General features: G+C 41.8%; 1 protein-coding gene across 2 annotated transcripts in view; it reads right to left on the reverse strand.

The window, feature by feature from the left end:
- The window catches only part of phc2a (polyhomeotic homolog 2a (Drosophila)), a 49,655-nt gene extending 26,087 nt beyond the window's left edge, over positions 1-23,568 (reverse strand). For both annotated transcript variants that reach the window (XM_077214630.1, XM_077214629.1), the window contains exon 1: positions 23,447-23,568. The gene's annotated coding sequence lies outside the window, so the exon portion shown is untranslated. The remainder of the gene's footprint in view (positions 1-23,446) is intronic.
- Positions 23,569-23,923: the final 355 nt, after the last annotated feature.

The following is a 23,923-nucleotide window of genomic DNA, read 5'->3' on the forward strand; positions in this document are numbered from 1 at the left end:
CAACGAATACGAACAAAACAATGACACTTGGTTCGCGTTGGTTCGCGTCGCATCGCAATATGATCAGCGATATATATCAAATTTTAATGAACTGCGTTGAATGTAGTTAGAAGTTTAGCATTTGGACAACAATACTGATGAGAGTAGCTCAAGAGGACAGCGACTGAATCTAAAATCGTTGAATCACACATATTATATCTCCGTCTCTGTGAGTTATTAAAATCACACATGAAACGCACAACACTCACGTGTGCAGCGCAAACGCTCGCAGTAACAAGATAGCTAGTGCGGTTCTATTAAACATCACAGGTCTACAGAAATTGCAGTTCTGAGTTTTAAAGGGTAAATGTCTCATTTCGATTATAAAATGCGATTATTCACACAGTAGGCTAAATTCTGTTTATTATAAAAACGCTGCAGTGACTGAAAACGATACTCGGCTACTAACGTAACCTCCGTTCTCTCTAGAGAGGGAACGAGTATTGCGTAAGTTTAGCTTACGCTACGGGAAAGACTCATCTTCTCGAGATATTGCAGCCAAAAAATTATCCTTAATTTTGTATTCATTGTCAACGCAGTGCAGCAGCTAGCAGACCTAGAGCAGGCCATGTCGCGTGCTCATTGGCTCCCCTGCGGGCAACTGCTGCAGCCTACCAGTGAGCCCGGCGTGACGTCACGCCCAATGAAGGGCGCCCGCGCCTTCATAGCGTCACAGCCCGCCAGAATGGGCATGGCTTAGCGTATAAAAGTAGGGGCTGTTGGCTGACTTCCCTGGTTTTTCGTGAAACCCAAAATATGTGAAATAAGTAGGGCTGCCCCTGCCCGTGCACGACTGAAGTTGGGTTGGAAGTTATGTATACTATATGGGAGAGAATGTTAAACCATAATGAGCGTTTTCGTAATATATTCCTATTCTGCATCTCAACGCACGCATAAGCTTGCCACAGAAAAACCCGGCAAAAGTAATGATTATGCATTAAACATTAGAATTGTTTATTAATAACTAGTGTTTTCTGTAAGTGTCGACTGCAAAGATAAATTTGATGATACTGACTCGCCATCTTCGCAGGAGTGAACGCGCCTATAGAGAGAAATGCACACTTCATACGAATTAACCTATACATAAGCAGAGAGCAGCCCATTTCTGCTCGTTTTTAATTATTTTGTTTAAAAGTACACATTTCAAGCTTTCTATAGATATACTTATCATGTATGTGAGGCAAGTAACTTATACGCTGAGTTTCGTTGATTAATAAGACGCGCTCCAGTTCACGCGCCCGCGCATCTGTGTCCTGTATATCTACTATTTGTGCTTCTTATTTATTATTCCAGGTAATTTGTTGATAAAACATTGATAAAAATGAAGATACAATTTATACTAAACGAAATTCACTTTAAAGAAAGGCTTTCTACAAAACAAAACTTGATATGTGGTCAAAATCATGTCTGAGCCATTCCAAATGTTTTCCGATATATTGGGCATCTTATGATCATATCTGACTCATCTTATGCGGTTCCCTTTTCATACAATCAACATAGATGAAATAAATTTTTAAAAAAAACATTATATTGTGAAACTTAAATATAAAATGTATGTTTAGTTTTTTTTGTTTAACTTATATTTAAGCGTCACACTGCTCCGCTTTGCTCATGTGCTCTGGTGTGTAGCCTAGCCTTTACATGCATGTGTGCGTGATGTGATGGAGGGGTGCGATTCTCGAATATTAATTGCATAATACCCAGCGATCTTCGAATATTATTTTTGCTTGAAATGCCCATCCCTACTGGTAACGTATTACACCTTTTTCGTTGGATGCTTCAGTTTTAGCGCAGCTAACCAAAAACGTCTACTCTCTGGTATTGAATGTAGCTGATACAGAACCGGACATAGGCATTCTCCTTTTTATCTTATGCTCAGCACCCAGTTTCCAAAAAGTTTTTTATCTTATTTGAATTGTTAAAACAACCAACAACAGCACATGTAGAGCCTGAACTCATTCTCTCACTGCTAATACAGTACGAACCGGAAATAGGCAACCGGAGTCGTCGTCATGGCGGCGCCCATTGTTTAGAGCAGAATAAGTTGGATAGGCACATGGCACATACCCTACTAGTGCAGCTCAATTAGGAGAGCTGAGTCACGTGAGAGTGATCTGAGCAGGAAGATCTGGGCAGAATACACCTCTCCTTCAAACTGACAAAAGTTTAGCCTGCAAGGCAGGAACTTCTAGATTATAAAACCTGACAAAGGTAGACGGAGAGCTCCAACCCGCCGCTACACATATGTCATGGATAGAAATCCCACTGGACCACGCCCACAACGAGGCCACGCCTCTCGTGGAATGAGCCCTGATGCCCAGAGGGCATTGCAGACCTTTTGACGCGTAAGCAGCTTCTATAACGTATACTATCCATCTGGACAGGCTCTGTTTCGAGGAGGCGAGACCCTTGGTGCGCCCACCAAACGAAACAAAAAGCTGTTCTGAACGCCTGAAGGAGGCAGAGCGCGTAATGCAAAATCTCAGTGCCCTGACAGGGCAGAGGAGATTCACCTCAGATGCTGGCAGAGCTGACAGCGAAATAACTTGCGCTCTGAATGGAGTGCCCATCACTTTAGGAACATAGCCATGTCTAGGTCTGAGGATGACTTTAGAGTCATTCGGCCCAAACTCAAGACACAACAGGCTGACAGACAGCGCATGCAGGTCCCCCACACGTTTTACTGACGACAGTGCAGTCAGAAAGACGGTTTTCAGTGATAGATATTTCAACCCCACGGAGTCTAGTGGTTCAAATGGAAAGGCTTTTAGGGCTTCGAGGACCAATGAAAGATCCCACATAGGAACCGACGGGGGGCGCGGCGGGTTCATCCTTCTAGCTCCTCTTAGGAAGCAGATGACCAACTCATGTCTTCCCAGTGACTGGCCGTGCGTCGATTCTGCGAACCCTGCCACGGGCGCCACGTATACTTTGAGCGTGGATGGGGACCTCCCCTTATCCAACAGCTCTTGTAGGAAGGTGAGCAGATACACCACCCCACATGTCCGTGGGTCCAGACCTCTGTCGTTGCACCATCCAGAGAACATCGACTATTTAGACGCGTAGAGCCTTCTCGTGGAAGGAGCTCTAGACTGCGTGATCGTGATCATCACTCCTTCTGGCAGGGCAACGAGTACCCGTTGATCAACCATGCGTGCAGAGACCAGCGCTCTGGATGGGGATGCCAGATCGCGCCGCGAGCCTGAGAGAGGAGATCTGCCCTCACAGAGGTGTTCCGTCAGTTTGCAGAGATTTCTGGATCTGACACCGCCCGGACGGTTTACATAGGATACCACAGACATGTTGTCCGAGCGGACAAGAACATGTTGGTCCTGTATGAACGGGAGGAAGCGCTTCAGCGCGTTCTCGAGCGCTATCATTTCCAGACAATTTATGTGAAAACACTTCTCTTGGTCTGACCACTGGCCGAAGACCGGTCTGCCCTCGAACAGCGCGCCCCAACCCGAGTTGGACGCATCTGTCGAAATGACTTTCCGATAAGAGATGGTTCCCATCGTCACTCCCTGCTGGTACCAGTCGGCTACTAACCAGGGCTGCAGAGCCGCTATGCAGGTCTGAGTCACTCTGATTTTCTGGCCGCCAGAAACCCAGGCTCGGCGGGACTCGCGAGCATTCAACCAGCGTTGGAGCGGGCGCATGCCCAGTAGGCCCAGCTGAAGCACCGCTGCAGCTGATGCCATACAGCCCAACATCCTTTGAAATGTTTTCAAAGGGAGAAAGCTGCCCTTTTGGAAAGATGCGGCTAGGTGGCGAACACGGCGGGCGCGCTGTGTCGATAAACGAGCCGTCATGGTCACCGAGTCCAGTTCTATTCCTAAAAAGGAAATTGACTGGCTGGGCAGTAATGAGCTCTTGATCCAGTTGACCGTGAGACCCAAGCTTTCCAAGTGACTGAGAAGCACTGTTCTGTGAGATAGCAGTTCTGTCTCTGACTGTGCCAATATCAGCCAATCGTCCAGATAGTTCATTATTCGCAGCCCTGACTTCTCAGGGGGGCGAGCGCCGCGTCCATGCACTTCGTAATGTACGGGGTGCTAGGGACAGGCCGAACGGCAGGACGGTGTATTGATATACCTGACCGTCGAAGGCGAATCTCAAAAATTGCCTGTGACGGGGTATTATCTGAATCTGAAAATAGCCCCTTTGCACCGCAGCTTTGCTATTTCTGCGTGAAGTAGGTGTGCTACTTCCGCATTCACTATCGTTGCGGTCCGGGCTTGAAAGCGCGGGGGACGGCGAATGAATTGAAGTGTATAGCCCTGCTTTATTGTGCTCAGCACCCATTCTGAAATCCCTGGGATAGTTTCCCATGCAGCTATGTGAGCCGCTAGGGGGCGAATGGCCTCCGGGTTCAGATCGCCGCCATTTGCGGGCTTGTGAAACTGAACCGGCGCGCGCGCTCTCGGCAATGGCTGCTCGCTGAAAGCCGAAACCGTCTGATTTATGTGAGATGTCCCAATCATAAGGGATGGGGAACATTCTTTTTTCACTTTTTGACGCGCGAGCAGCGCTCCGGGCGGAAAAGCTTCCTGTAAGCGTGAGCGTGTGTGCGCGGGCACGAGATTTGCAAGCGTATTTGACGCCCCGATCATAATGGATGGGGTGTGTCTTATTAATGCCCTGCGTTTTGTGATAACACTTAAACGCGCGGGCGGAGCCCGGGGGGAGGTTTGTGTTAGCAAGCGTGAACGCTCTCTGGCGGGCACGAGACTTACATTCATAACCTGCTTTTTTATTTATTTATTTATTTTTATCGTGTAACAGAGCGGGCAGATAGTGGGCACAGACCCGTGGACACATTTCTTACATTCAACACTCGAGCGGCTTTTCTCTTGTAACGTAAAGAGAGCTAACCGCGTGCTCGTTGATCGAGCAGAACTGCGAACAGTGTTTGTATGAGGGCGCGCGCACAAGTAGTGGGCACAGGACCTACATGTGACACAGATGATGCCCGTCCGGGTCATGCAGAGAGCTCGAGAGGGCTCTCCATGACGCGCGAACGGGGACACGAGGGCGGGGTAGCTCTCTTGTAACGTAAAGAGAGCTAGCCGCGTGCTCGTTGGTCGGGCAGAACTGTATAAAAATGTCTGCTCTTACCACGCATCCAGTACGTCGCGTATGTTGATGCCCGTCCGGGTCATGCAGAGAGCTCGAGAGGGCTCTGCATTACACGCGAACGGTGACGCGAGGGCAGGGTAGCTCTCTTGTAGCGCTGTGGTTAAAGACTTCGATTCGAGCCCGCAGGGTCGACATCGGAAGTTCCTCGCAGTGCTCGCATCCTCCATCGAGAGGGCGAGGCTGCGTGTTCCTGGCCCAGGCAGAGAGCGCAGGTGGGCGGTCTCCAACGCTGAGCGGCTCTGCACGAGCCATAGGAAGTGCGAGACATCTTGAAAAAGACGTCTCGCTGCTCTTTTAGGAAGTGTAGAACACAGAATACAGAGATAAAAGGATATGTCGCCGGATAGCGTAGCTCGCACGGATGGCTGAAGGTGGGGAAGACGGCCAGGTTCCACAGTGCTGTCCTAAGCTGGCTGTTTCGCTTGTTCGACGGCGGCGGTGGCTTCTCTCAGATCCAGCGATGCGAAGAGCTCGCCGAAGAGACGAAAAATCAGGGAAATCAGCATACAGCCCCTACTTTTATTTGCTAAGCCACGCCCATTCTGGCGGGCTGTGACGCTATGAAGGCGCAGGCGCCCTTTATTGGGTGTGACGTCACGCCGGGCTCACTGGTAGGCTGCAGCAGTTGCCCGCAGGGCAGCCAATGAGCACGCGACATGGCCTGCTCTAGGTCTGCTAGCTGCTGCACTGCGTTGACAATGAATACAAAATTAAGGATAATTTTTTGGCTTCAATATCTCGAGAAGATGAATCTTTCCCGTAGCGTAAGCTAAACTTACGCAATACGAGAGAACCTCTCGTAAGAGAACAATATTCTGCTGCTTTGTGAAAGTGTCATGTATGTGTTTGTGTACACATACAGGTCCTTCTCAAAAAATTAGCATATTGTGATAAAGTTCATTATTTTCCATAATGTAATGATAAAAATTAAACTTTCATATATTTTAGATTCATTGCACACCAACTGAAATATTTCAGGTCTTTTATTGTTTTAATACTGATGATTTTGGCATACAGCTCATGAAAACCCAAAATTCCTGTCTCAAAAAATTAGCATATCATGAAAAGGGTCTCTAAACAAGCTATTAACCTAATCATCTGAATCAACTAATTAACCCTAAACACCTGCAAAAGATTCCTGAGGCTTTTAAAAACTCCCAGCCTGTTTCATTACTCAAAACCGCAATCATGGGTAAGACTGGCGACCTGACTGCTGTCCAGAAGGCCATCATTGACACCCTCAAGCAAGAGGGTAAGACAGAAAGAAATTTCTGAACAAATAGGCTGTTCCCAGAGTGCTGTATCAAGGAAAAAGTGTGGCAAAAAACGCTCCACAACGAGAAGAGGTGACCGGACCCTGAGGAAGATTGTGGAGAAGGACCGATTCCAGACCTTGGGGGACCTGCGGAAGCAGTGGACTGAGTCTGGAGTAGAAACATCCAGAGCCACCGTGCACAGGCGTGTGCAGGAAATGGGCTACAGGTGTCGCATTCCCCAGGTCAAGCCACTTTTGAACCAGAAACAGCGGCAGAAGCGCCTGACCTGGGCTACAGAGAAGCAGCACTGGACTGTTGCTCAGTTTTGCATGTCATTCGGAAATCAAGGTGCCAGAGTCTGGAGGAAGACTGGGGAGAAGGAAATGCCAAAATGCCAGAAGTCCAGTGTCAAGTACCCACAGTCAGTGATGGTCTGCGGTGCCATGTCAGCTGCTGGTGTTGTTCCACTGTGTTTTATCAAGGGCAGGGTCAATGCAGCTAGCTATCAGGAGATTTTGGAGCACTTCATGCTTCCATCTGCTGAAAAGCTTTATGGAGATGAAGATTTCATTTTTCAGCACGACCTGGCACCTGCTCACAGTGCCAAAACCACTGGTAAATGGTTTACTGACCATGGTATTACTGTGCTCAATTGGCCTGCCAACTCTCCTGACCTGAACCCCATAGAGAATCTGTGGGATATTGTGAAGAGAAAGTTGAGAGACGCAAGACCCAACACTCTGGATGAGCTTAAGGCCGCTATCGAAGCATCCTGGGCCTCCATAACACCTCAGCAGTGCCACAGGCTGATTGCCTCCATGCCATGCCGCATTGAAGCAGTCATTTCTGCAAAAGGATTCCCGAACAAGTATTGACTATTGTGTGCATAACTGAACATAATTATTTGAAGGTTGAAATTTTTTTTTTGTATTAAAAACACTTCTTTTATTGGTCGGATGAAATATGCTAATTTTTTGAGACAGGAATTTTGGGTTTTCATGAGCTGTATGCCAAAATCATCAGTATTAAAACAATAAAATACCTGAAATATTTCAGTTGGTGTGCAATGAATCTAAAATATATGAAAGTTTAATTTTTATCATTACATTATGGAAAATAATGAACTTTATCACAATATGCTAATTTTTTGAGAAGGACCTGTATATGAGTATGCGTTCATACATTCCGGTCCAATGCTATTTTGGATTTAATGCATTTTTTTCTTTATCACAAATTATATGATAATAGTTTAATCAAAAATTTGAAAGGCATGCACAATACTAAAATTCTGATATTTCCTGAAAAGGCGTTGATTATTTTCATCCTATGGCTGATAACTGTTTGATTCTATTTTGCCAAAATTTATTAAAAATTAAACGCTATAATCTTAAATCAACCAAGTGAATTTAGTCACCACCACATAATGTACACTATGAGAAATGGGCATTCATTTTGAGATTTGCTAAAGATTACACTTAACAGTAGGCTATAAATAAATTAGTGATTTTACAGATTAAGTGAATTGTTAGATGATGGCAAAGGTCACCTTAATGTAAAAATATGGGAAATGAGCATGATAATTTGTTTCACAAGCTAGTTTCAAAGCTACGAACAGTTTCACTCAAAAAACTCCGCTCTCCGGCGCTACCTGAGTGGAGATCAGCATTGAATCAATCACAGACTCTCACCTGTTTCCAATAAACTTTAGTGGATTGCAGTGTTAAACATCCTGCAATAAATATCCATGTCACTCTCACAGTCAGTCCCATCTGACAGGATCATGATTTAATCCATGCAGACAGGTCCTTTTCACCACTAAATACTCATATTTTGAATTCGCACTGAAAGTGACAGTTTCATAGTTTGTTGGATGATTTGCAGTTCATGGCTAACTAACTGTAACACCTCTCAGAATTGCAGGCCTCAGTTCTTTTATGATTCACATGCCCACGCCAGCTCCAGTAGCTCTGAACAAATGTGAAGACTGAATGGCTGGAACAACATAACGCAGTCATGACGTCATCAGCACCAGAGGCAGCTTTGATCCATCTTGGGGATCTCATGGACCATAACAGATGTATCAACAGGCTGATCTCTGCTGAAAGCATTATTAATGCTTTGATTTCCACTCAGGTAAAACTGTTTTTGTGTCTTTGGAATGCATTTGATAACGCCACACTTGAAATGGTGATTTTCTAATTTAGGTGTAGTCAAGCATGTGACAAGCCAGTTAGTATGCCAAAAGCAAATCTGCACTTGAAATGACAGAAAGATTACATTCTCAGAACTATGGTCAATGCTCTGTAAAGGTTCTCTCAAAGTTACAAACAAAACATTATAGCAGTAAGTTCTTTCAGTGTTAACAGGTTAAAAAAATATTTACATTGTGTTTTAGTGTATGATTAATGGTTAATGAATCACCTGCAGTAAAACACTAAAAGTCTTTAATTTTCAATTTAGTTGTTCAGTTCAGTCATAGTAATTGGACCCCCAATCCACCCTTCACAATCACCTTATTTTAATGTATTCAATGCTCTAAATAACTTATGAAAACATTATTTCAGAAAGTTCTGTGAATGTTAATTTTTTTGAAAAACATTATTTAACATACCTAAAATATTCAGGAGAAAAAAATTAATGATCGTTCGTAAATAATGTTGTCATAACTTAATGGGAATTTTACGAAAGCACTCACAGAATGCATTTTGCATTTAAAAACACAAGGCACAGGGCAGTAGAAAAGGAAAAAACCTAAGGTCTCTTTTTTTTTTTAAACGTTAAACTACTTTCATTTTTGGAACGCCATGTCATGCATGAGACACTAGATGCGAGAAATGAGTGCAGCCATCAAAGATGTCCGCCTAGAGCATGTTTACATAGAAAAACAATGTGAAATCAGCATAGTGCAATGCAAAAATGCGTTTTGTGTGAACCGCCCCCTTTCAACATAGAATTGTTTGCTGAACATTCCACGAACATTTTAACTACAGCTGATTCATTAACTCCGGGATTTAGATAGAAAAATTGTTAGGAGGGAACTAAAACAAAAATTGTAAAAACAGTTCACAAGCCAAAACCGAATCAGTTGCACTACTCACTCAGATAGTCTGACAGCTTCCACCACAACTTGTGACAGGATACAGCTAGCAGTGAGGAGAATCCAACCTCTGACTCTTCTCTGGACCAGAACTCCTCCCATCACAGATGACTGGGACCCAATAATGTCATTAAACAAACACACATCAAAGGCTGCTGCAGGGGAAATGAGGTGGGGTTTTCTTTTTGGGGGCTGGGAGGACACTTGTTGGTCAAAATAAACCCGACCTCACTTCCTTTACTCAGCCCGAGGAACAGCTAGACCAATAGCGAGGCTGCTGATACACAACCAAATGGGAGAGATCCTCTTCTGTAGTGCACTACACCTGCTGTTATGTCTAACACGTTCAGAAGGCCCTAAAATCTCCAATTTGGAGGTTTTTGCATTTGTTTGGGTGCACATTAAGAGAAAAAGGTACCACAGCGAGATTTTCTATTATGACTGTACTGATGATATAGAAGTCATCAGAATATATTTGTGGAATTTGTTTGATCCCACTTAACCTTCCATTAGATGTGAAATATTTCAAGGACATATAAAAGCTTAATACACTCCACCAGCAAACTACACATTATTCCACTCAATTTGCTCTCTAGTCTGCATTAGAGCCCTCCTCACCATACACCTCTGCATCTAACCGAACGTCCAGTGCCATCATCAGCCGAGTAACCTGTCCACAAAACCCTTTTACATCCAGACAGCAAATTGAGTTGCACTCAGTGAAGACAAAAGTGCTTTTGGTGTAGCAACCAGGATGAGATCTGCACAGAGCAATACAATAGGATTAATACAGGCGAGCTGGAGCTGTAAAAAACAAGGTTAGTCCGAGGCGTTCAGGTAGAGATGAGTTATCAGCACAATGCAGAGGCCACATCAAACAACCAGGGCTAACCCTCAGGGTAAAGGACTGCAGGATGAGACACTCCATCTGTGCCTGTCTGGACAGGACACAGCCAGGTTAAACCAGTCTGCTATGATCACAGCAACGCAGCCATCAAAAGATAAGCTAAAACCAGTCGTGTGTCTTGTCATGCATTTGTCATGTCATAAAATGACAGCTTGACTGAAGAGAACTGATTAATGGGCGGTCACTGTTCTGAATGCTGCACATATGTGTATTCATATGTCATTCAGTGTGAGATGTTCTATCCTTGTATTTAAAACTGCATTTTTCTGTATATATAATGCATTATGCATGTATCTTTTATGAGTTAATATTCATTGAGAGACAAGGTGATTAGAAAACTTTTTTCTATCTTACAACTACCCATTTATCCGGTGTAATATTAGTTAATATAGAATTACATTTGTAAAAAATGTATGTATGTGTATATATATATATATATTTTATATATATATATATATATATATATATATATATATATTTATATAAACAAACTCAAAGATATTTTTAACTTTATAATTAAGTTAATATAAAATTTAGATAAAAATATAAAACTTAACATTTGTTCATGAATTAATGAACAAAAATATATTTTAAATTAACATTGCCTAGATGAATAATTGCTGTGGTTCATTGGTTTTGGCAATTGAGGTTCATTCATGATACCTAATGCATTAAATATTTGAACAGATTGAAATGTACAGTGTTACCATTTTTATTGTGTAATATTATATTGTTTGTAATATTTTGAATTGATATACCAAAGTCGTAAGATTTATTATTATAATGGTTATTTACATTATATAGTCCAAAACTGTCTATGTTTTGTAAACATGTGACATTCAATTTAAAATTAGACCTGAAATTAAGCGTGTCATGCTCACCACACTGCTAGTTAAACTAACAATCTGTCAGGAGGATATTAGCTTCATTACAGGATGCTTGCTGTCAGTTTTGACACCTTTGGCCAAGTGTGAGTAAACAGTAAAGCAATTAGGAGCCCCTGCTGTTAGTGGATATGTCCGTGTCCGACACTCCAGAGATTTATTCTGTCAGATTCAATGATGAATACTTGCTCTGCAGCACAACAGCGTATATCACTTAGAAAGATTTCACTGCTGTGAAAGACTATGACAAGACATGTTCGCTTTACAGTGTGCCCTGTTGAGCATATATCAATGCTTGCCGTAAATCAGTGATGAGGAGAGTTAGAAAAGAGAACAAACCTCCAGCTTGTGTGAGTCAGAAACAAGAAACGTTCAGTAACCATCTTCATTTAACTCAAAGACATGCAATGGGTCAACAGAGCAGTTCTTCTGTACTTCAACTGAAGTTCTGCTTCTCGAGTTGCTCTCCAACCACAAAATAGTTCAAAGTAAGAAATGTATCTTAAACTTGACAAGCCATTGTTCTGTCCTGCCAGAAATCTCTCTTCTCTGGTATCCATCATTCTCCACACATTAGCACATTCCCTCTATGTGGCAACAGGAGATTTGTGGCCCTCATTTCCTTAAGATCCACCATAAAACTGCCGGCTTTGTCTGCAAGGGCCACATGAACTGAGAAAGCATGAAATATGACCCCCAGTCGCCTTGGTATCAGTGTGAAGACTCCGACAGAGGGGGGCTTCTCTGTCTGGCTGCTATCACAAGTGTTTTTTGAGGTTCTGTAGTTTGCATAATACGTGTTGACAATGTCAGAAAGGGATTTGAACACAAAAGCCAGACAGTATTTTGCACATGCAAATATCCAGGAGGTCAAAAATATCAGGGTGGCTCCATGTAAATGGAAGTGTAGATGAATATACAGACCATGTGTTTGCATATTAAAATAGTCCGGTTAAAATATAGAGCTACCTTGTCTTTAGCGACCAAACGGGAATGCCAACTATGTGGTGTAATTTCACAATGAACTGGGATTCTGTGCATTCAAAGCTATCATTTAAAACAGCGCAATTAACATATAAATTAGGTGCTTACCGAGCCAGATAAATTGAAACGGGAGCATGGTTTTGGCCATTTTGATCTTGTTTTATTCAGCCGACTGCTCGCAAACTGGATGTGTATCCTTTCTGATTATCAGGTGGAGTCCAAGCGTGAAATAACCTAAATTTGAACATCAGTAAAGCATTTCCACGCTATAACAACACAGGCCTCCCAAGCACACAATCATTTGCACCATCTCATTATTGTCTCAATCAAAATTATAATGCCTTTAGTGGCACAAAACCACTTAAAAACGTTTAATCAGCACTCTTGGGAGCCATGTGCTGTTCCTAAGGAATCTGAATAAGGAGTCTAATAGCTGACTGAAGCCCATTACATTCTGGCTTTTCCTAGGATTGTGAGGTGACAGTTTAATCAGTGTAAAAATATAAAAATGCTGCTGATCCTGAAATGAACAAAAGTTTTGTCTTTTGAAAGGGATGGTTCACCCAGAAATGAAAATTCTGTCATTATTTAGTCTTCATGTTGTTCCAAACCTACCTTTCTTCTCTAGAACACAATAGGGAGTCAATCTCCAAAAAGAACAAAAAGCACCATAAAAGTTTAATAAAATTAGTCCATAAAATCGGTATGCTATGTATCTGTATCTATGTATCCTTTAATAGATTTGAGAGAGGAATTTAAGACATTTTACTGAAAATAGTGCCTTAAAATTAATTAACTATGGTCACCATTCACTTTTAGTGTATGGAAAAAACTTGTTGCTATTAATATCTGTTTTTGCATAAAAAAAAATAAATAAATAAAAATCATACAAAATTCCATAGACATGAGGGTGAGTAAATGAGACCGGGGAATGACCTATTATATTTTGGGGTGAATGACCTATTCCTTTTGCTTGTCTAAAATAGGTCACTAGTCCAGCTCAAAGATGCTCTCATACTGGGACTATAAATTACCTTCTTCCTGCCAAAAGAGTGAGAGCTTTTTTCATCCCCTTTGTCTCAGCATAAATAGACTGCAGCCAGCAGCACACGTGGCCCTCACTGTGCAAACTCCGAGAGCCATAAAACTACATTACCACAGGGAAGGAATCAGATACACAGATTCCCCAGAGTCCACTCAGTTTACAAAGCACCTCTAAGCCTTCCAGCCTATGAGTTATTACTGACAGAACCTGAAGAACACAGGTGAAAATCAGTTTGCACCTTTTCCCTGAGTAACACAATTTAAAGCCGAAGTGCTAGTAGCGTGACCAAAAAGATAATAGTAGTTTTAGACAGGTTTCCTGAACATTCCTCCAATCTGCCATATACATGCGCGCGGACACCACACTCCTATTGGCGAAAGATCCGATTGAACCGGTTCCTCCAGTTGATATGAAGACCAGCTTCAATCGCTCGTACTTCGTTGTCAGGCATGTGATTGGCTAAGGACAAAAAAGCAGGAAAATATACTGAGAGACCCCCCCCCCTTATTAAAGCTACCATTTAAAGTTCTCAGTCAAGAGCAGTGAGAGATTTCCTCTGTGTTTTGTTGTTTTATTAACATTAAATAGATAATTTTTGGGAGAACTTTAACTGTCATCATTTACTCTCTCAAGTTGTTTTAAACCTGAATAAGTTTCTTTCTTCTGTTGAAGTTATTTGGAAGAATGTGGGTTACCAAACAGTTGATGTACCCCAGTGATTTCCATTGTATATTTTTCCCTATGGAAGTCAATCGGGACCAGCAACTGTCTGTTTACCCACATTCTTCAAAATATCATCTTTTGTGTTCAGCACAAGAAATAAATGAATACAGGTTTGGAACATTACAGTGAATAAATAATTACAGAATTTTTATTTTTGGGTGAACTATCCCTTTAAGGACAAGCGGCTGCATGTTTACTATTAGGGCTACTGTCTCTTTAAGACCTGTACGCGACGCGTCTATACACGCATTTGACAAGCAGATTTCTCTAAATTTTCTCGGTTTGCTTTCAGTTTAGACATAACCAACTTTCCTTATGTAAACCTTGTGTGTATTTGAGAGTATTAGCGAAATAAGACTCGAAAGATAACTTAGTCCAGTAACCAGGTGCTGTTAGACAGACTTTTAGTGCATGTGCGCATCGGGTGTTCGCGCTCAGTAAAGCGCATGTTAGAACAGCGCATCAGCAGTGAATGTCATGTTTAACCGGCAAAGCTTTAAAGCACATGCAAATAATGCACTTTTGTGAACTCATTGAACTGATGTGTCCCGTTCCTCTGTGTTAATATTTGATGTGAGTATTTGTCGCGTTGTATGCACAGCAATGCACGATATACATATTTCTACAAAAGCAGTCAGCAGCTTCCTTGGGGCAAGGATCATAGCGCAAATTTAAACTATTATGCGATATGGTCTAATTCCATTTCACATTTAAAAATATATCGATATATTTTTTATATTGATATATCGCCCAGCCCTACTTGTGGCCTAACGGCGATGTTCTTGTCAACTGACAAAGATACCACTGTAGCGTGAGAGCGACTGAGGTACGAAATTGAGCAGGTGAACAAGCTGAACGCAAATACGTCCTTGTTGATACTTGGAAAGGAAGGAAAAAATCTGTACGCACGTCAGCCTGTTATGTCCTCCTATCCTCTCCTTTTCTCTCCGACAGCTATTTATTGTTTTTACAGATCTGCATGGTTCACGTAGGTTACATTTTCGGGTCGGGAATTCCGGATTAATCCGGAAAAATCAGATCCCTGGTTGTACCCAAGAAACGTGGTGGGTTGTGGCCAATCTTAAACCTGCGATTCTTGATTCGGGCCCTGTACAAGCCCCCGTTCAAGTTGTTAATGCAGAGATGCATTTTCAAATGCTCCGTCCCCGTGATTGTTCTACAGCGTTCGACCTGAAGGACGCGTACTTCAGATCTCTATCCTCCGCAACGCAAGTCATCCTGTGTTTTTGCGTTTGAGGGTTCGAAGTCTCTGTACAAATCCTACCCTTCGAGTGCTACATAGCCATTGCTGCTCAGCAAGCTTGTACTGGTCTGTACAAACACTGCGACAGTTGCGCTACGCTTCCCTCGCATCTTACAACTCGCCCCCCACCTCCTCCTATGGGGTCAGAAGCTTCTGAGCTCGCCTCATTCCACTTGCGTTTCTGGTCTGCTCAATTGTGCGTCCGACAAGGCCTCATGACAGCTAATGGCTCAGGGAGAGTGGAGACTCCATCCCCAGGGGTCCAGCTGTTCTGGAACCACTTCGGGGCCGCACAGTTGCATCTGTTTGCCTCTCCAGACTCGTCCCATTGCCAGTTGTTTTACTCCCTGTCCAAGCGGACAACCCTCGCTACGGAGACACTGGCTCACAACTGGCCCCAGGGCCTCCGCAGAAAAGCGTTTCCCCAGTGAGCCTTCTTGCACAGCGCTGTGCTAAATCAGGGAGGAGAAGGAGCAGGTCTTGCTAGTTGCCCCTTATTGGCCCAACCGTACCTAGTTTGCCCAAACTTTTGCTCCTCTCGACAGCCCCTTCCTGACTCATTCCTCTGAATACATTCTCAGGGACGAGGCATGATGGCTCCCATGTCCAGACCTCTGGAAAATCCATGTCTGGTCCCGAAAGGACGGGATGCGGTGGTTCTGGGTGATCTACCACAAACATGTCGTAGACACCATAACTTCTGCGATAGCACCCTCTAACGAAGAAATGCTTACTCCCTAGAGTGGAACCTTTTCATTGAGTTGAGTCTTCTCTCTGAGAGGAGACCCCGAAGGTGTTCGATCACTTCTGTGCTTTCTTTCCTGCAAGATGGGTTGAGTAAGGTGGTCTCCCTCCACCCTCAAAATGTTTGACTCTATATTGCACATCATGATGTAGTGGATACAAATCCATGTGGAAGCATGACTTGATCGTCAGGTTCCTGAGGGAAGCAAGGAAACTGAATCGCCTTGCGCCCCCTTTATACCCTCTTGGGACTTATCTCTGGTGCTGCTGCACTGCAGAGACCTCCGCTTGAGCCACTAAATGCAGCTGAGTTAAAAACCTGTTTTTAAAAGAACAGTTCTCCTACTTGTTTGGCCTCTATCAAGAGGGTAGGGGACTTGCCCACATTTTTTGTTGACGAATCGTCCTGGTAAACCTGAAAATGCTGCCCCGGAGAAAGCAGACCCAGCCTTGGCTTTTCTCTGCCCTTTCCGCTCCTTGCGGTTATAACTGGACAGAATGCAAAGCCTCAGGACCTCAGACCAGCTCTTGTCTGTTACAGAGACCAGCAGAAAGGGAAGGCTGTTTCCAAGCAGAGGTTGGCCCACTGCATAGTGGTTGCCATATTGATGTGTTATCCAAGGTGCACGTGCCCCCTGGGCAGTGAGCTCCTCCAAAGAGAGAGTATAGCTCCTGCCTAGGCATTGACACAGAGTGCCTTGCTGACAGATGCTTTAGAGCTGCGGGCTGGGCGACACCTATCACTTTCGCTAGAAAAATAGCCTATGTGTCAAACCAGTGCTTCCCGTGGGCTCCCTTCTCATGAAGCCAGTTTTCACTGTAAGCCCGGTTCGAAGTGTTGGCTTGTTGCACCATTCCCCTCCTATGGACTGAATATGTGCGCAATTCTTTCTCCAGCAGAGTTCCTCTTTAGCCGAACCCTGTCGAGTTCCTCCATACCCTTCAGCTACGGACGTGCACATTCCATATGTTGTACTGCCCGGTTATCCGCCCAGTCCATATGTGTATCCTCCAAATTGTTACCTCCCTATAGGCAGGATGAGGCTTCCGCAGCGTATTCCTTTCCAACGAAAGAGAACGCTTTTCCAGTGGTCTTGTGGAACAGCAGTGACTTCCCTGGCCTAAGCCCTGTCCCATCTCCGCTTCAAATAATGCGAGGGGATCAGAAGTCTTTTGTCTAGGCACTGGAAGTGCCTTTTAATTGGGATCCCAATCAGTCGACTACGTCGAACGTGAGCGACTGAAAGGGAACGTCTCAGTTACGCATGTAACCCTTGTTCCCTGAAGGAGGGAACAGAGACGTAGTCCCGTCACCACTATTGCTGGACCACCACTGACTCCGGGCTTCGCTCGGCTCCTTAGCGAAAAACAACTGGTGCGTGCATCCACTTCCGTATTTCTACCCCACGCCGCGGGGCAGAGTGTGAGATGCAGATCTCGCACGCCAAAGTGCATTGCCTTGTTTTAACAGTACTCGAAGATGACAGGCTCCCTAAGAGTGATCCCAATCAGTCTTGACTACGCCTCGTTAATCGCGTAACCGAGATGTTCTTCAAGTAAAAACTCCATTTGTATTTTCCATAGGATAATTGATTTTAATTATAACATATAAGCCTTTAAAAAAAGACCTACTGTGAGCTACAAGGTTGTTAATCAATGGCATAGGCTTTTGTTGAAGCCATCAGTCTGAATTATTTTTAAATTATCAACATCAGAATTCCCTATGAAAAACTACATTACCCATCAATCTGCAAAAGAACTCCACCAATCAGAGAATCAAAATAAGACCATAATGCCAAAAGAACTCTTTAGTGCCCGCCAATATCATTAAATAAATATTTTATATTTATGTAGTTTTTCCAGTTGATTATGTCATTCTCAATGCTTTATGGGATTGTAGTTCTTTCCTCACCAAAGCTATTAAGTACAGTCTTGTACCTTTGTCTTTTTGTCCTATTTATTTTCTTTCTTTAAATCAAAGGTTGTAATATGGTGATTCACTTCTTGGCTGGTCAGTTTGATTCAAAGCGCATAACTTTTTAACAAACAAGGCTTGAACACTTTTAAAAATATCCCTATGGGAAACATTAATGAAAGAAATACTTTCGGAACAAAGGCTGCTAAAAAATTTAATGGGTCACTGTTGCACTCTATTGGCCAAACAAACAGAAGCCCCACCCCACACTCATGGCATTGGCTGAGCCAAAGCTGCTGTTGCGCTGATCAAATGTATAAATAATCAACTATTTTTAAAATGTATTTTGCTTAAAAAATTTGCAGTTTTGTAGCATTAGTTTTCCCGTATTTGAAACACCATTTAAGACAAAATAGTTTTAGTAGATGTTGACTGGTAGTTGTCAGTTGAACACATAGCTAAAACACCTGAGCAAACCTTGTTATTGTGAAACACAACCACCTGTGACTGTCCTTAAGCAAGAAGCTATCAGATAGTACTTAGCAAACAGGGAGGTAGAGATGACAGATCCTGCATGTAATTTAAGCCCTCAGATTTAAACTGTCTCTCTAATCTTTGATTTATTTCAGTCCTAAGGTAGAAAGCCTAGAGAGTAACACAAGAAATGAAAAGTGACTGTAAATATTGAAAACCTCAGAACTATGAAGCTTTCATGTCTCTGTTGCTATAATTTGTCAAGCAATGTCAAGTGATGTAACACTCAAAAAATCCATTAGACATTGAGTGTTTGAACCTCCAAATCTGATTAGAACCGACAATATCAGTTTTAATTAAGACACTTGATTGACAAATGTACCACTTTAGAGTTTTCCTCTTTTGTGTCCAAGATTTAACATTCATAATAAAATGAATAATATGGTAATTCCTTATTGAACACCCCTTTAAACATTCCTCTGAATTTTTGCACCCGATCAGAAAATGTTATTCTAGGAAATTATTATTTTCTGTTATGTGATTTATTATATGAATATGTATATTTATATTATATTTATATTAAAATGATTTAAAATCAAATCAGTATTTTATGTTCATTTTTGTATTTATTTGGTAAGTAGCTTTAGATTAGATGGAAACACTGTTGAGATGTTATTTTGCAATACTGACCTAATGACTGTACATTATATCTTACTTTAGATATGCAAAACCGGAAATGTGACCGCATTTTGGGGAAATTCCAAGGTCTTGACATCCACGGAAGCTAAATATTTAAATATGAATGCTTTAACATATATAACATTACCAATATCAGCCAGTTAATGGTGAGGAACCAAATCATTAATGCCCTAAGCTTTAGGGCATTAAAAAAAGGAGATTTATGTCAAGCAGATGTGTAGCTGCTGAGTGAGAGGGAGAGGAGGATGGAGAACACCTGGGCATGGAGCTCAGAGGCAGGCAAGAACCACTTTCATCTGCCCAGGCAGGGAAAAAGAAATAGAGAAGGAGAGAGAGAGAAAGTTGTCTGCACTCACTTCATACACTCTCAAACAGTTACTACAGGCTGTCAGCACCTTTCACACATTCTCATTCAGATGCTGGTCTGCTTTACTCTGGAAAAAAAAATCCATCTGCCAGGAAAGTGAGACCTGTGCACATTGTATACTCATTATATAACCGTAAGTTCCGGTTCTTGAATTGGATTGGGCTGTGGCATTTTTCACCAAGTTACGATGTTACGCCAGTAGGTGTTCTTTATGAATGTGAAATTGAATCATTCATTCAACCGATTCGTTCAAATAGACTTATTCATTCAGGATATATACAAGTGACTGTCGTTATGAGTGAGTCATTGCATCATTCACTCAATTGATTCCTTAAAACACATTGATTCATTCAGAAATGAAACATGGCTACTGTGTTTTGCTCGATAACAAGAAGAGAATGATCCTTCTTTTACTTTATTTTGAACTATTTTAGGGTATGTTTACACAACAACGATATGCTTAAAACAGAGAAGTTTTTCCTTTAAATTTTCTGCGTACAGACGACACCCATTCACACGGATCTGAGAAAACGACTAAAAAGTTGTATTCTTCTGCCTTCCCATTAGATGGCGATGAAACACTATAGACTGAACATATGTATAATACGCATGTGCATGACGTCATTGTCTTCAGACATTAGGATTTTTGTTGAATACACAAGAGACCGTTGCACAAAAAATTTGCACTTTGAAACCCATTTTCAAAAGTTAGCGTTTTCAGGCACCCTCAAAACGCATAAAAAGTCTTCTGTTTTTAGTTGAAACCGGTGTTGTGTAAACGACCCCTTAGTTAGTGGATAAATAATAAAATAGATTCATATTAATATCTTAAATCAAAACTATTTATATTTTCATTTTTTTAATTATTTAATAATTTGCACTGTACTGTGTTATATTACTTATATTGTGTTATATTATGGCATTAATGAATAAAATCAGGGCATCTTCATCTGCTTGTTGTTGCAAATACTAGATTTCGTAGTAATGACCTATTGAACTCAAGGACTGATACAGCACTCAGTTTGATTAATCACTTTCGGCGGTTTTTGACTCTTGAACCTGTGCATCACAAGCATAAACCCATTCTGCAAATATTTCTCTGAGGACAAAACTTGTCATTCTTCAGGAAAGACAGGAGAGAAGAGCTGTACACATATCTAAACTTCAGATAAGTATCAGAAACTGTCAGAAATGAAAGAAAGAGCCCTGACATATGGTCTGTTTTGAGTTTGTGTTAATGGGTGCGTCACACGAGAGCATCATCAGGCATGACAGAAGAATGTCATGGTGAGCAGTGAGGTGAATGCGTTCGTTCTGTGGGTCTGCGTCTCATCTTCATGAGGGCTCGGACAGCGCTGTATGAAAACATCTTGGCTCATCTGTTACTGGTTCTCACCGCTTTCATCGCTGGAGATGGATCTCACCATTAGATGCCACATAACACATATTGCATATTGAGTCCTGTATAGCTCATTAGAGATCAAGGGGTCGCTGCATGTGCTCAAACACAGACCTCCTCCCTCAAAAGAACCATCACCAACATGTGATATATGGGCTCAAATGGGCCCCTGTCAGTTAAAAGTGAAAGCAATTGTTTTTAGTGCTCTGTGGGTTGTGCATGAGGGATTTGGTCTACTATAAAATCGTTGTCAACTGGACTTTTCCACTAGAATATCTAGTAATATTTACACTACTAAAGTCACAATGAAATGGAAGTAGCAACAGATATTTTCTTCTGTACTGTGAGATGTACATCCAATTATTGAAGAAAAAAAAAGGTGGGGAATTGGTTCCATCCCTCAGTTGTTGATTGGAGTTTGTCTTTAGTGCATTATATACACTCAAAAATGAATGTGAGCTTGCAGCTGATTTTAAAGGACTGGGTTTAAGTGAAACAACAAATAGAAGTCCATCATTATTACTGAAAGACCAAGATCTTGATTAAAAATTACAAGGTCAAAATTTAAAAAAAATAAAATAAACGTATACATGCATGTTTTGTTCACAGTAACATCTACTGTTTAACATGCATTAACAAATTAGATTTTCCTTTAATACCAACTTCAAATATGTTTCCTCTGGTGCATTCTGTAAATAATTCCAAAAATCAATGCACACTGCTGTGACTGTCCATTTTTATAGATGGATTTTTAGGGGAAAAAAGTCCAAAATCACTGATAATAATAGAATATGGCATCACTAATTCACTTCTGCCAGTTTTCTGCACAAAAATGAAGAACTACAGTTTGTCCATAAGTGGCCTTGTGTTGTCTTCAAACATGTGTTCTTATTTTGCTTTAATCAACTTTGAAAATAGTTTATGGTCAAAGATACTCCTTACATTTACTTGTTGGTGATTTTGTGATTTTTATATTTAGTTAATTTCTTGATGAAATCAAAGGCAGTTTTTATAATCCACCTGTGTGCACTCAACAAGTATCTAATCACTTAGAAACAAAGATTGTTAGGAGATAAGTGCAACATTTTTTCCTCTGCAGAAAATATCAGCCCTTAAGAGAGAATGATGCAAAGAAAAACCTTGCATGAGTGTGCTAAGTTCTATCTCTTTCTTTTTACAACAGGAGCCTCGTGCACTACTCAATGTGCCCCTCATTTCCTGGAGCTTTAAGGGGAACCAAAGTTATATCCCTCCTGTTTGATTGATTATAAGAGTGACCTGAGGGTGAGGGTGAACTACTCAAGCTCATTGTGAGGCCCATGACACAGGAAAGGCAAGTGTAAAACATGAGGGTCTTACCCCAATTACCGTACAGAAGTGACCTGCCCATTGGCGGTTTTAGACCGACAAGCTTTGCATGATTCATTTGCAACAAACTTGTAAGTACCTCAGTACTACAAGACACACAACATGAACCTAAATAGTTAACGATAAACTTATTTATTTCACTCTACAACACAATTGCATAATAAACCATGGCATATCATGTAACAACAAAGCGACCCAGGTTAAAAGAGTCCAGATGTTCAGTGTCATATTCATAAGATGACACTGGCAAGATTACACACAAGCGTCGCTGCCTTGGATTTGTTTACAGAGCGTTGGGTCGAACTAGCATGTACCGAAAGAGTGCAGATGGTCCTGTTATTTGAGAGGCGATAGGTTAAATGAATTGTATCAGCACTAGCTGTCAGTCAGTCCACTATAGAGCAACACTCCCCTCTCCGGGAATGTATTGTCTCTGATTGGTTTTGTGAGAGGTCTAAAAGCTTCTTGTGTAAACGTACACTGAGCAAACTCATCGATAATCCTTAAAATATCGCGAATGATGTGGCGTATGTCCATATAAATCACTCACCTTCAGCTTTGACTTGAACTACTATTATCTCATTGATAGTACTGAATTATATATTCAGGTTGACTCATTAAAGGGATGATTCAACCCAAAAAATTACTCGCACAAGATATTTTGAAGAATGTTTTAATGAAAGTCAATGGGTTCCAAAACAACCCTGGACCCCACTGACTTTCACCTTAATGGACAAAACAACACAATTATGAAAGGTCTGTAACGACAGGAGGATGAGTAAAAGATGAAAGAATGTTTAGGTGAAGCATAATTTTATCAGAGAGGGTCTTTAGTTCCTCAAGCCCACATAATATCTGTCAATCTCTGTCGCTCTCTCTGATGTTAGTAACCGCACAGAAAGCAGTGGAGACATGTGGTGGAATTCTCCAAAGTAAACTGCTTTCACAGTGACGAGACGTACATGCACAGGAATACACATATTTATGCACTCTATTTAACATACAGACCACACATACTGTTGATATAAGACTCTTAGCCTGAAGAGACATATAGAAAAATAAGTAAGCTTCCTGCTTAAATGACATTTACAATCACATATGAAGCAATAAACAACTGCACGTCTTAATCAAGCTGTACTTACCCTCGGCACAGGCCTCGTCTCAACTTCAATCGCTTGTTCCTTTTCGATATCCTACACCATGTCTGAAGTCTGCTCTATCCAACAGGCACAGACTACACCAAGCACAGAGGAGGAGAAAAAATACAGCATGAATTAGCATTCCTAAAGCAATCATGTGACTTCACTGCACCAATAAGCCTCCACGGATTCGCTATGATCCACCTCTCGCTCCTCCTTCCCCTTCTCTCTTGTTTCGCTCTCTCATAGAAACCCTTTGACAGTGTTGTCATACATGTGGACTGTTGATGCACCTATTTTTGCTATCAAACTTCTGATATTAAAAATCAGACCCTCAGTTTACATATTCAAAAGTAAATATGTACAATAAATAGAAGGATAGTATAATAAAAAGGGTTGTAAATACTGTGATAACATGTAAATGAAAATGCAAAAATTGTGCCACAAAGAGAGTGTAAATGCATCAAGCTGCAACGCATG

This window comes from Siphateles boraxobius, unplaced genomic scaffold (assembly GCF_051911475.1).
Source record: "Siphateles boraxobius isolate OS27281-9 unplaced genomic scaffold, OSU_SipBor_1 68, whole genome shotgun sequence".
In the NCBI taxonomy this organism is placed as follows: domain Eukaryota; kingdom Metazoa; phylum Chordata; class Actinopteri; order Cypriniformes; family Leuciscidae; genus Siphateles; species Siphateles boraxobius.